The sequence below is a fragment of the Seriola lalandi genome, unplaced genomic scaffold, assembly GCF_002814215.2.
Source record: "Seriola lalandi dorsalis isolate HSWRI2012SDOR001 ecotype SW California unplaced genomic scaffold, Sedor1 jcf7180002054581, whole genome shotgun sequence".
Taxonomy (NCBI): domain Eukaryota; kingdom Metazoa; phylum Chordata; class Actinopteri; order Carangiformes; family Carangidae; genus Seriola; species Seriola lalandi.
This window is the reverse complement of record NW_019525134.1, coordinates 1,271,043-1,283,319: the sequence shown is the minus strand read 5'-3', so window position 1 is coordinate 1,283,319 and position 12,277 is coordinate 1,271,043. Positions and strand designations below refer to the sequence as shown.

The following is a 12,277-nucleotide window of genomic DNA, read 5'->3' as shown; positions in this document are numbered from 1 at the left end:
CATGAATTTCCCCTAGGGGATAAATAAAGTATCTAAAGTATCTATCTATCTATCTATCTATCTATCTATCTATCTATCTATCTATCTATCTATCTATCTATCTATCTATCCAAATTTAAATTAATATTATATTACAAAAGGACAAGTTGGTAAAATGTTTAAATGTATAATTTTCCCACATAGCATCATATTATTGCTGTTGATTAGGTCTAAAACAGTGATATTTGTTGGGTCGGTACTGCTCAGCACTGTTATTAGGGAAAACCAAAAATGGAGTAAATCACAACAAAGATCAGAACATGAAAAAACTCCATGTAAACTCTGTGTCACTGCCATTTTTTTTTTTGTGAAGTTAAATGTTTAATTGTCTGATATAAAAGATGCCATGCATGAGAGAGTTAAGAGGTACAATGACTGAGCTCCAATGGCTCGAAAAAATTGTGAGGGGAAGTGGAAAGTTGAACGTGATTAACTTTAGCCTTTGGTTTGCAGATGTTTCAAGTTATTTTTAAAATGGTTTCACCAACATGTTTCAGGCTTCATGGTTGTCATTCTTTACGTATGCGGCGTCTATTTGTTTGGCATGCTTTCGTTTGTTTAGCTCGTGTCCTTCACCGCTGCTAAAATCCAACTCCCCCAACTGCGGGTGTAATGCACTGTAGTCCAGCTGTGTTCTGAGTATCCAAACACATGAATAATTGAAGTGTTTTCAGAAAGGCTGGGATAACATGCATAGTGTTTTTCCTCTTTTGCAGCACACCACCCTTTTTCCTCTGAAAATAAACCAGAGAGTTTCTATATGTGTAAATGTAGTTATATCGACAGGGGATCCCGAAGAATAACAAATGAACGCATTTGTTTTTCTTGTTTTCTTAGCAGTGTTTGTTTAAAAAAGGGAAAGTGGACCTGTTGCATTATTGTGTGAATACCATGAAGATCCGCTCAGACAAACGGACCCATGATTTTTGGATAGACTTTAGAAAACCCGAGGGAAAGTGAGACAGATGATGAAGATTTGGAGAAGAAAACGTCTGATGAGTAAAATAACATTTGCCATTTTATAAATCGCAGTGACGTAAATGAAGAGTTTTAGTTGCCCAACACTTTCTTAATAAAAAGGGAAATGTTAATTCTCAACTACATTTTTCCTCTAACCTCAAAGTCACAATCAAGATTTTCATAAATCAAAACCCATTTTTGATTCCTTCACGCTGGATTCAGACCGCCAACCGATACACGAGGGATTCACAGGAAATGATGCAGGAAATAATCCAGAGCAATTTGACTTGGTTGATAACAGCCTCACTGTTTACTGTACACTCTTTATACTATTACTGCTTCAAATTAAAAGCGTTCAACGGGTATAACACAGAGTGGCTTTTATTGTGAAGAAGCCACCGGAAACACAAATCATTTCTCACCAGGACGAGCGCGAACATTCATTAAAAGTGACGGCGGATGAGTTTTAAATACTGCAGGAAGTAACGGAGCAGCCACAGTCAGCTGTTGAAAAGCTGCAGGAGGCGGGCTGCACACCTGCACCTTGTCACCGTGGTAACCACCAAACCGCAACTGACTTGACTCAGTTCTTTATTAAAACAATGAAAACATCTTTATTTATTAGGCTGCACTGTGAACAGATGAACCAGTTTCTCTTCTGTTGCATTTCTGACTAAGCAGCTTGTAATACTAAACTGCACTTGCTGTTTCCATGGTAACCATAGGTGTCGCAAAATCAACCAGGACTGAAGTCTTAAGGATAACAACCTTTTTAAAATACACCAATCTAAAAAAAGAGGAAAGATCCTTCGTACCAGATTGAGCTACGAGCTAATTTCCACGTGCAGTCCCTGGGCAGCGCGCACGCACACACACACACACACACACACACACACACACACACACACACACACACACACACACACACTTAAGAAAGTCTGAGCAGGTTTTCAGATTGACAGGAACCTTTTCATTATGTAATATCTTTGGAGAAAAAGTAACTTTACAGTTTATCTGCCATAAACACAATCTGTTCATGTAGTGTAGCTGCCATGTGCTGATACTGTAATGACAATAAAACTGTTGGCATTGGAGGGAAAAACCAGTACATATGCCTCCGCCATCAAGTCTGTTAATTGGTGTGTGAATTCTTGAGACACGGCCAAAAACATGACCTTTGACCTTTGACCACCAAAAGTTAATGTTTGCGCCAGATGTAAAGAAATTGTTTCTGATATATTGCGTCCACAACAACGTGAGGTCACCATGCACTTGACCTTTGACCACCAAAATCTAATCAGTTCATCCTTGACTCCAAGCGAATGTTTCTACCAAATTTGAAGAAATTCCCTCGGGGTGTGACTGAGATATCCCCGTTTGCAAACGTCTTTAACAAATCATTAACACACAGTATGTACGGGATGTGTAATAGAACGCGTGTTATTAATAATGGATTTTAAGGTGTTATTGAAAGCATTGATCAATGGCTATACAAGGCAAATCAATATTATAATAGTTTTTCTTCAGCCATAATAAAGGTCTTTTTAACTTCATGTAGCAGGTGACAGAAAAGGAAGGAAGAAGGAGGAACAGAAGCCTAAACAAATCATACGCTGCATGTGTGGCAGACAGCCGCTGCTCCATGTTTGACCACAGACAGTCACAATAATGGGAAATACAATCAAGTCATGCAGCTGGTCCTATAGATACATGCTGCTCCTGTGCTCAGCCCCAGAGTTCAGCCACACATCCTGAAACATAAGCTTCATTGTCTCACACTGACTCCACATCATCACTCATTTGAGTAAATACATACAATTTAGTTTGCCATGCTATTCAAGCTGCCACAACACAAACCAGCTGCTGAAATGTAAACGTCGCTTTAAGAAGACTGTCACGCTCAGTGGAAAGTTTACCTTGACAGATGGGCTGGCTGCACTGATGATGTGTAAGTAAGCTTAAGTAGAGCACTGAGACTCGCTGTATGTGATGTATTCTGCTGAAATGATTTGTATGCCCAAAAGTGTTAAGAGGTTTCCTGTACTTCAAAGGTACTGCTCTGAGGTCAGCTGAATAAAAGATGGGGCTGTAATTTGGGTTTCAGTGCAAGTTCTAACTTTTAAAATGGACAAATCATTCAAAATACAGGTGGTTAAATAGAGGTCTTTGTTTCTTGCTCTACTTTGACTCTATAGATATTGTGATTGTGATTTCAGTTGGAATGGTTGTTTTAGCATTTCATTTCCACTGAAAACAAAAAACGGTGATGTGATTCTTATTGACTTTATTTTTAACGATCATGATCCTTTACGTATGGAGAATAGGATTTGTAGGCCGGGGCGTCTCTGTAGCAACGCAACGCTTATGGTGCTGACAATGCACAACAATACTGTGACACATTTTACTTTGATTCAAAAAAAAAAAAAAAAAAGCAGCTCCTGCAATCTGGATATTACACTTGGCCATATTGTGATTTCAATTATATTTTGATTAATTATGCAGATCTAGCATCAGTTGTCTATAGAAGATGACAGCACAGCCTCATTCAACTCAATATAGACACTATCCAAAATACAATACTAGCTAATATATTGCTAATAATTAGCCAGAATGTTAATTGCTACATCTTTGTGTTCAGGTTTTTTTTTTTAATATGGACTCCTGCTCTTATGAAGGAAAATGGAGCACCGTGTTGCTTCAGGTAGGGACCTGGCTTCCCGCATGCCATCACCTGATCAGTATCAGATGACTCTTACAATCACCTATCAGATTGAAACAAGGTAATTAGGAGGTCTGGATAATCTGACAAGCTCACACTCTCACTCCTGTGATTATTCATGTCACTGCTTCTGTTACGGCTCGTACACCACACAGAATCCGCCGTGCTGCTCGGATTCATCTGTTAAACGCCTTCCAATGCCGAGCGCATCTGGACATCTATTTACAGTAAACTGTCCTGAATCCTCTGATGCAGGTGTCTGTCTGAACAACCTGACAAGAACACTGCACAGTGTAGTGGTCTCAGTAGTCCACAGTGTAACCCCTGGGTTGTACTCACATGAACCTGCTCAGACATGAGACTTCACTACAAATAACCTTGGTCTTCATCAAGTTCAAGTCATTTGTTGTTAGATGCCAAAATGGAACTTTGTGGCTCTATGAAGTCATTTACACTGGGTATTACAATACTGCTCCACAGAATACATCCCAGCAGGCGTAACATAAATCCAACTAGATGTGCATTTCCTGAAGAAAAATGCAGTGTGATTGCTGACAGCTCTTGCAGCTTCCTTGCAGCTGCTGCATCATGTTTTATTTTTATCAAAAACAGAATTATAATAATGTCCATTTCTATTTTTACTCTAGTGCCCCCCATTTGTGGAAGTGCAACTGAGTGCAAACCAATCTTTACTTCTGCTACCGAGGTGCTCCAAATCCAGTATGCAATAATACATAATGTGTAATGCTATCGCAACAAATGACTGTGTGAAACATTTCACCAGCTGTCTGCCAAGGTTCAGTTCTCAAGCCTTTACAGTGGGATAAGGACTCAGAAGTATGTCTACAAAAATTCAAAATGATGGAATAATTTTTATGACACAAATGGGTGTGGCCTCTATCAATCTCTTCAGCATCATCCACTGAATCTTTTCTGCAAACATATTAGCCACAACATTTTGCAGTATTTGTTAGCTCAGTTCTCACCACATGGTGTCGCTCTCACTACCATTACAGCGTAGGTGAAGTATGAGGAAGGTGTTCGCCACGTTTCAGACCTGTAGCCTTTATGGTTTGTTAGATAATCATCATGTTTTACTCATTCTCCAAAGAAAACCATTCAAAAATATCTGAACACAACGATATAGAAAAGAAGAATTACTGTCAGCGATCAGACAATGAAGACTTCAAGTTGTATTCAAGCAACACGAGCCATAACTCATGAGATGAAACACTCGGCCCGATGAACTTTCACATGCAAATTTGTGTCATTGACCAACAGCCAGGCGACTTGGCAGTGCTGACCTTTGAAGGACCTGAGAGCCAGAGAGCCCAAAATGGAGAGCGCTACCCTGGGTTAGCTGTGTTGCACCAGTCCCTTTATTTTTAACCTTTGCTCCACAAACCAAGAATGGCGTTCAGAGAGTTAGGAGACAGGAGCTGATGGTACGAAAACATCCACGAGCGTTCCCTTCCATTAGCGACCAAGCTCACCACACGACTAGCTGACAGTAACTGACAGTGAGCAAGCTTGGATAGTTTGTAGATCCTAAAGCCACATTTGGAAGGACGTGAGAATGAATGTCACTGTGCACCTTTAGCATGTGTGTACTACAGCGCTATTGCCAGAGGTTCAGAGATGCCTGTTTCGTGGATAATCTATGCGCTCTGTGTAGATCCCCACTGTTTACAAGTTATCAAAGAAATACTGATCTGCAGAAACTCATCTGTTTTAACAATTTGCTTTGTCATAATTACGTTTTAAAATTCTTGATTTTATTTCAATTGGGGAAATTTACTAAGATGAATTGTGTCATGATGTGTCTACTGCAGTGACCTGTCTAATTCTGACTGGTTTTACAATTTCATTTCTGAAATTAAATGTTTCATGCAGTCCGACTGTATTACAGCACAAAATCTCATGCTGCCTCCCTAATATAATAATCTGTAACACATTTCATTTTTAATTATCATTTCTTATGAAAAAGGAAATGGATTTCGTTAAATAGGTCATAAGAAATGTTGTAACTGAGCCAAACTGAAGGTGTAAGAGAAACATTTCTTTATTTTTAAGATGATACGGGATCAGGATTCACCTTTTTTATTATTGTCTGAGGAAATCCGGTTTAATTTGCAGTCAGGCTGTTGGACCTGAATTTCACTCAGCTCCAATTTTGTCCATGTGCACCAGCGTACTGACTTTATAACTGTCTGTGAAACTTGCAGACCAACCTTTTGCACTGATGAAAAACATTAAGGTTTACGGTCTTAAATTGGAGTTGTTGACCTTTAGAGAACCTAGTAACCTGGTACAGCACTGGCATGAACTCAGAGGACGCCTCTTTGTTTGTACAAACACAGGTATTTAGGAATTAACAAGGGCGGACAATAATGGTCTACTTAGATGACTAACCACCAGAATCAGCAGAACTGTTAACATCAACAACAGGATGAAGGGCTGATGAACCACTGATGCTCTGACTTGAACAAAAATGGCCAAATGTCCCAGCGCACAAGCAGCAGATCAGCAGCTCACTCAAACCAGCAGATGTAATGTAACACACCACAGACAGAGACACTGTGTGTAAAATGTAAACCATTTAAATTATTCATCTTGTCATTTCATTTTAAAAATAAAAACAGACAAGAGTCTTGTGGGATGACTGTTTTTTTTACAAAGGGCTGAAACAGAGCAGCCCCCTCAATGTTCAGGTAATGAAAGGTCAGGTACAGTCAGTGCACAGTTTCTACTGATTCAACAGATATTCTGATTAAACCAAAGGAACAAAAAAATGTTGCATTTTGTTCACATTTAAACACATTTTACATCTGAGGCTTCTGGTTTGTGCGTTTGCAGCGATGTGTCAGAGCTTGTTGAACAACTGCACTGTTTCCACTCACACGTGTTCAGCCAGGAGCTGACTGTGGCTCTGAGGAGAACCCAGGGTGTAACTGTACTGTCATTACATACTGAGTACCTATATATTCCTCAGTGGCTTGTCTTTGCACCTTCCCAGCGTTGCAATGTTCCTTCAACTGAGCAATACATTACTTCTGTACCACAGGGACGGAGTAGGTGGGGGGGGGGGCTTGGTTATTAACATTTCCTTGAGCACCATATCTCAAATTTGTTCAGGCATTAAAGTTCCTCACTGTTTCCCACGGCAATGAAAGAAGCATTAGCTAACGTCATACTGCAACATTACCCGGCTATCATATTCCCATCTGAAAATGTAAAAACTATGACATTTAATTCATAGCAAATGGGCTGTCGCTCCAGTACAGTATATCACGCAGGCCACGACTGCCTATGTGTCTTACTCGTGTCAACACTGCCCACACCTTTCTAAAGAGCACCAGCTGCCTAATGCCTGCGCTGTGTCATAAGCAAGGTGAGTTATGATCACCGTGGTCTATGATGCACTGACTGAAAGACTGAAAGAAACAATTCTTTTTTTTATAAGAATACATGCCATGTCTGAATGCCAGCTCCAGCTTCTGCATCACTGCCCAAAAAAAATACCACAGAATCAAATGTTAGAGCTGCTTAATGGATCATGTCTGATGAATTGAAGGGTGGAACTTTGCGATTCAGGAAAGGTCACATGTCCCGTTTTAATGGGCTTGCGCCTCTGCTGCTAATAAAAGACACATTAAATTACCAGATATTTTTAATGGGGTTTGGTGTGATATTCTTCCCAGACTGTACAAGACAGAGCGGCACTTATCCTGGCTTATCTCATGGATGACTGTTATGTGATATTGTTCAAAGGAGGTTACACAAGATGGTTACCATGGCATTTGCCCAGGCGTTTCTCCAGCTTTACTTTGCTCACAGATAATGGGTCAGGTCAAGCTATTCTCCTGCTTTTCTCCTCCTTGGTTGTGGCGTGACTAAGAGCTGGGTCGTTTTAACCTCCTTTTTCTCTGACTTGACATCTTCACACAGAAATTAAAATCTCCAAACCTGCATTTCAGCATACCGTAAATGTTTCATGTAAAGATGCAATAGCTTGGTGAGAAACCAGGCTGGTTGTACAGTGAGAGGATGTACGGACAGTTGCAGCTACCGTGCCTCCAATCTGCTCAAATATAAGGTAATACTGGACAGAGTTTCATCCTGTTCTGGGCTGAGGATAACACAACATGGTAGTGCTCAAGACTCTGAAGCCACAAGTGATGTCCTATGTTTTTGTGTCTGTTTTTAGGCCACTTCCCAGACAGTGGGAACAGGTGCCGTGCAGCAGTAGCTCTACAGGTTACATCCAATCCTAATGTCCAACCTCTCTACAGAAATCACAGATTTTGAAGGTTCTTGATCCATCTCTGAGGGTTCAGGGCAGTCTCAAGCTATGAAATTGGTAAGTGCATGAGGGCTCTTTTGTACTTTCTGTAAGTGCACAATCCTGCAGATTCTCCTTAAGGGACTGACTCACAATTCACAGTGTTGTGGCATAAAAATAACAGGAACATCAGGAGAACCCCGGAGGCGTCGAGAAAAACACCCAACGATGGTCATTTACCTCTGCTCCGAGTCACGTGATATCACAAAGTGCTAGTCCAGACTTTATATCCTATCCTGCAAAGATAATGTTCGGCAGAAGAGAAGATGTGTCCACCCTCGTCTGTGGGGCGCAGCCTGGATCTGCTCTTCTTACTTTAACTGCATCACATGAGAATATATAATTACATGAGAATATATATTATTCTTTAACGTTGCCTCTTGATGCGATGGCAGCATGATGACACAGTTCAGCTTCAGGTGTATGAGCAGTCTGTAACATATACTTGGATGCATCTTGTTTTAAAGCAGAAAACAAAATTCTCTGGTAACAGCATCATTTGTAATGACTCAGACGTCAGTATCTATACATTCAAAATGGAAAACAGTGACCAAACCACAGAATAAATGTGCAGGTAGAGGTAAACAAGCTGAAGTAAAACGTGTAGGCACAACAGGGGGAAATAAAATGAAATTGCAGCTGGCTTTGATAAATCACTATATATTTACTGTTCTTAATGCATCTTCTCTGTGCAAATGATATTACTTAAACCCAGTAGAGACACATTAATCCTATCATAACCCAAACAAGAGAAGAACAACTTTGTGTTCCTGTTGTTGTTTCTACTCTGATGGCCACAGTTAAATGAAGAAACAAACGACACCTCTGTTTACCATAATTTACCACCTCGATTTCATAAAGCGCATCCTGTGGCTGTAGCAAGCAGCCTATGGCCATACAGCACACAGTGACCTGCAGGTCAGGCAGCTAACACACAGTTTGTCTTCATGTCAGCTCAGTCTGCTCGTTGACTCTGCGCAACAGCAACTTCTGTTTTTAAAATGGAAAAATGTAATTCGTCTACACACCAGTGCAGCATCAGAGAGCAGAGTAAAGGGCCGATTCGAACTCACGTGCTTCATGTCACCTGTTGATTTAAAATACACCGTCTACACCTCCATCACACACGCTGCGGCCCGCTCACATCCGTCACGTCACATATCAAAGTCTTAATGTGGATTTCAAGTGTTTCATTTGTTTTACTTGCTTAGACACATAATGAAACAATCAATTCAACATTATGCTTTAACACAAAATTTAACCAAGCAAAAGCCATAATTAGTGAAGGCTGTTGAAGCGCAATACCAAAGAAAAATGATTGACTATCCCTTTTTAAATGCTGGGCCTTGGTGATGGAAATAAGCATTGATATGTGACAAGGTTGTTCTCTCTCAAAAGCAGCTAAACAACACAACAGCTGGACAGCGACCCTGTTTACTGTGTGTGACAGAGAATATCACGCTGAACTCTTCTGGACACTTCACCTTCCTCCCCCACACATCACCCGAACATATACTTCATTAAACATTAAGACTGAACACGTTTTGTTCTGGATTGTAAGTTCACACTTCGCGTTGTCATCCAATCCATTAAGCAGCCGTTCTCTGTTTTTTACTACATTTATCTTTTCTATTTTCTGTCTGGACCAAACGACACTGTGGTCGCCACATTATTAGCTTTATCGGGCCTTTCCTGGCGTTTCTCTGGAAGGCTGGAAAACCAGTTTTATCAGTTAAAATTCATGTGTTAACTGCAGTTTGGTTGGTTTTATTAGATGTTTTATGTCCATCGGTAAAACAAAGAATTGTCCTTAATTTAAATTGGCCACCGAATCCTCCGGGCCCACCTGCTACTGAATACAAGAAATACAACAGAGACAAAAATGGAGCGGAGACAAACAAATTTCAGAAATAACTGATTTAAAATGATTATCTTAGAGGGAATAAAGGTTTTTAATGTTTTAAATGCTCCCAAGAAACATTTAAATCTGGGTTTCTGGGTATATCTCTGAAATATTTTTGATATATGGTTGCCATTCTTTGCTCTATATACAATGTCTTTTCCATTTTATACAAATTATGACTAAAAAATGGCTTAGAAAATGCAAATGCAGGGCACATCTGAAACCCATATGTGTCCTCCATGTCTTCAGCCATGTTGTAAGTGTCCAAATGCCAGTAGCAGGGTTGACGTGATGCCGGCCTAAGGAAGCAATCAAAGCTATTTCAACCGAACATGAACAAGAGTAATAAGAAATTCTGCAAAAGTCTACAAAACCACATTATTGGTTTTCTGATGGATTTTAAATGTCACTCCTCTGTAGCTACAGGCGCCATATCTGTGGACAAAAACCCACATTTATTCCCTAAAAATGAAAATATACCATTTCTCATCCATGACCTGTCAGAACAGAGGTCCTGTTGTCTGCCATTAACTGAGCACTGCCCAACCACCACTGAATATTAATGGAGCCTTCCCTGGATCATCAGAGTGTGTGCATTTAATTCACAATCCTATCTGCATCTTCTAGGGCACAGGCTTTGTGTGTCTGCGTGTGTTTGTGCACACTGTGTGTGTGTGTGTGTGTGTGTGTGTGTGTGTGTGTGTGTGTGTGTGTGTGTGTGTGTGTGTGTGTCTCAGAGCTGTTGTGGGTTTGTTCATGAGAGAGGACATCTTCTGAGTTCGAGCCCCGTCATACACTCTGGTTGAGATTAGTTATGTTGCAGCATAGCGGCATGTGTGTCTAATTAAGCGGCCGTTAATACGTGTAATAAAAGCATTATGTAAAATGAGCTATACCTCCACAAGCAGAGGAACACAACACAACTGGAGCTCCGTGGAGAAGAGCCGCCGGTCTGACTGACTCCAATTAAATCAGATGAATATCATCTTGTCAGCAGCGTGGTTAAAATGACAGAATACTGATGCTGGATGCACAAAGTGGACCGATCGTGTTAAGATGTGACAGCTTATCAACAGGCAAGGCCAATGGAAGGCTCCCGCTGAAAGGAAGAAAATACGTGCTATAGCAACAAAGTGGTCTGAGAATTTACACTGAAATCTCATTCCCCAATTCTGACAGTGCGTCAAGATGGATAACGTGCGCAATGTGCGAAGTCACCAAAGCGGGCAGATTGCGCACACATAAAACCCATGATGGACAGAATATCTGTAGTCACGTTTGGTAGGTGGTGGAGAACATATGGCTTACCTAAAAGACTCGATGCCAGCACCGGAATTATGATGATGACGATGATGATGGCCCGTCCATCTGAACGCGATTCTTCTCGTCTCTCCTCTGTCGGTGTGTCGATGAGGTTTGAACTAGGCCATTTCTTCCCTCATCGCAATTATTTCTCAGGAGGGCAGCGCGTCGCAGGGTTTCGCATATCACTACACCTTCTCGGTGTCCGTCTTTCTCCGGCTTTTCCAAAAAAAGCACACCTCATAGTGCCCCCCTCCTCCTCTCATCCCTCTCTGACAACACCCTGCTCTGTTCCTTATCCACAGATATTTGACTTTTATAATGTTGAGATGCAGCAGCGAGTACAATTCAAACTGGAGGGGGGTGGGGGGTGGAGGGGGGGGGAGAGAAAAAACACTCACAGTAAAATAAATGCGTAACGCTATAGCGTCAAGACTCTGCGCGTTGCTTCACAAGTCAACGCAGGGATCTGTCCTCTTTCCCCCGTTTGTCCATGCTGATAATAATCCACGGTATGAGCCCGCTGCACCGCGAGGGGCCTTCAGAGAGACACGGACTGTTCCACTTAAAATGTGAAATAGCGCTCTAAAGACACCCCACGAAATCAGGTGTCCAATCTCTTCTTTGCGCGCGTGCGTGGTGCTCTCTCTTGGTTTCACTTGGTATCTGATGCTGTGAACATCAAACAGAGGCTCAGTCTGAGAGACAGCGCGGGATCTTCCGTTTAGCCTCCATGGTTTTAGAACACAGTCATAACTGCTTTAAATGTTGGGATGCAGGGATATTACTTTGAAGCTCGATACATGCGCTGAAGAAGAGCCCACGGCTGGCGCTTCAGCAGCCCCTCTCTCTCTCTCTCTCTCTCTCTCTCTCTCTCTCTCTCTCTCTCTCTGTCTTTCTCTCTCTCTCAGTGCGGTCTCATCGACTCTCTCTCTCTCTTTCGCTTGCTCGCTCTCTCTCTCGCTTGCTCTCTCTCTCTCTCTCTCTCTCTCTTACAGGACACCACTTGCAA

At 41.4% G+C, this 12,277-nt stretch overlaps 1 protein-coding gene across 1 annotated transcript in view; it reads right to left on the bottom strand.

The window, feature by feature from the left end:
- The window catches only part of nlgn2b (neuroligin 2b), a 60,115-nt gene extending 48,048 nt beyond the window's left edge, over positions 1 to 12,067 (bottom strand). The window contains exon 1 of the mRNA XM_023418399.2: positions 11,272 to 12,067. The gene's annotated coding sequence lies outside the window, so the exon portion shown is untranslated. The remainder of the gene's footprint in view (positions 1 to 11,271) is intronic.
- Between the last annotated feature and the right edge of the window lie 210 nt (positions 12,068 to 12,277).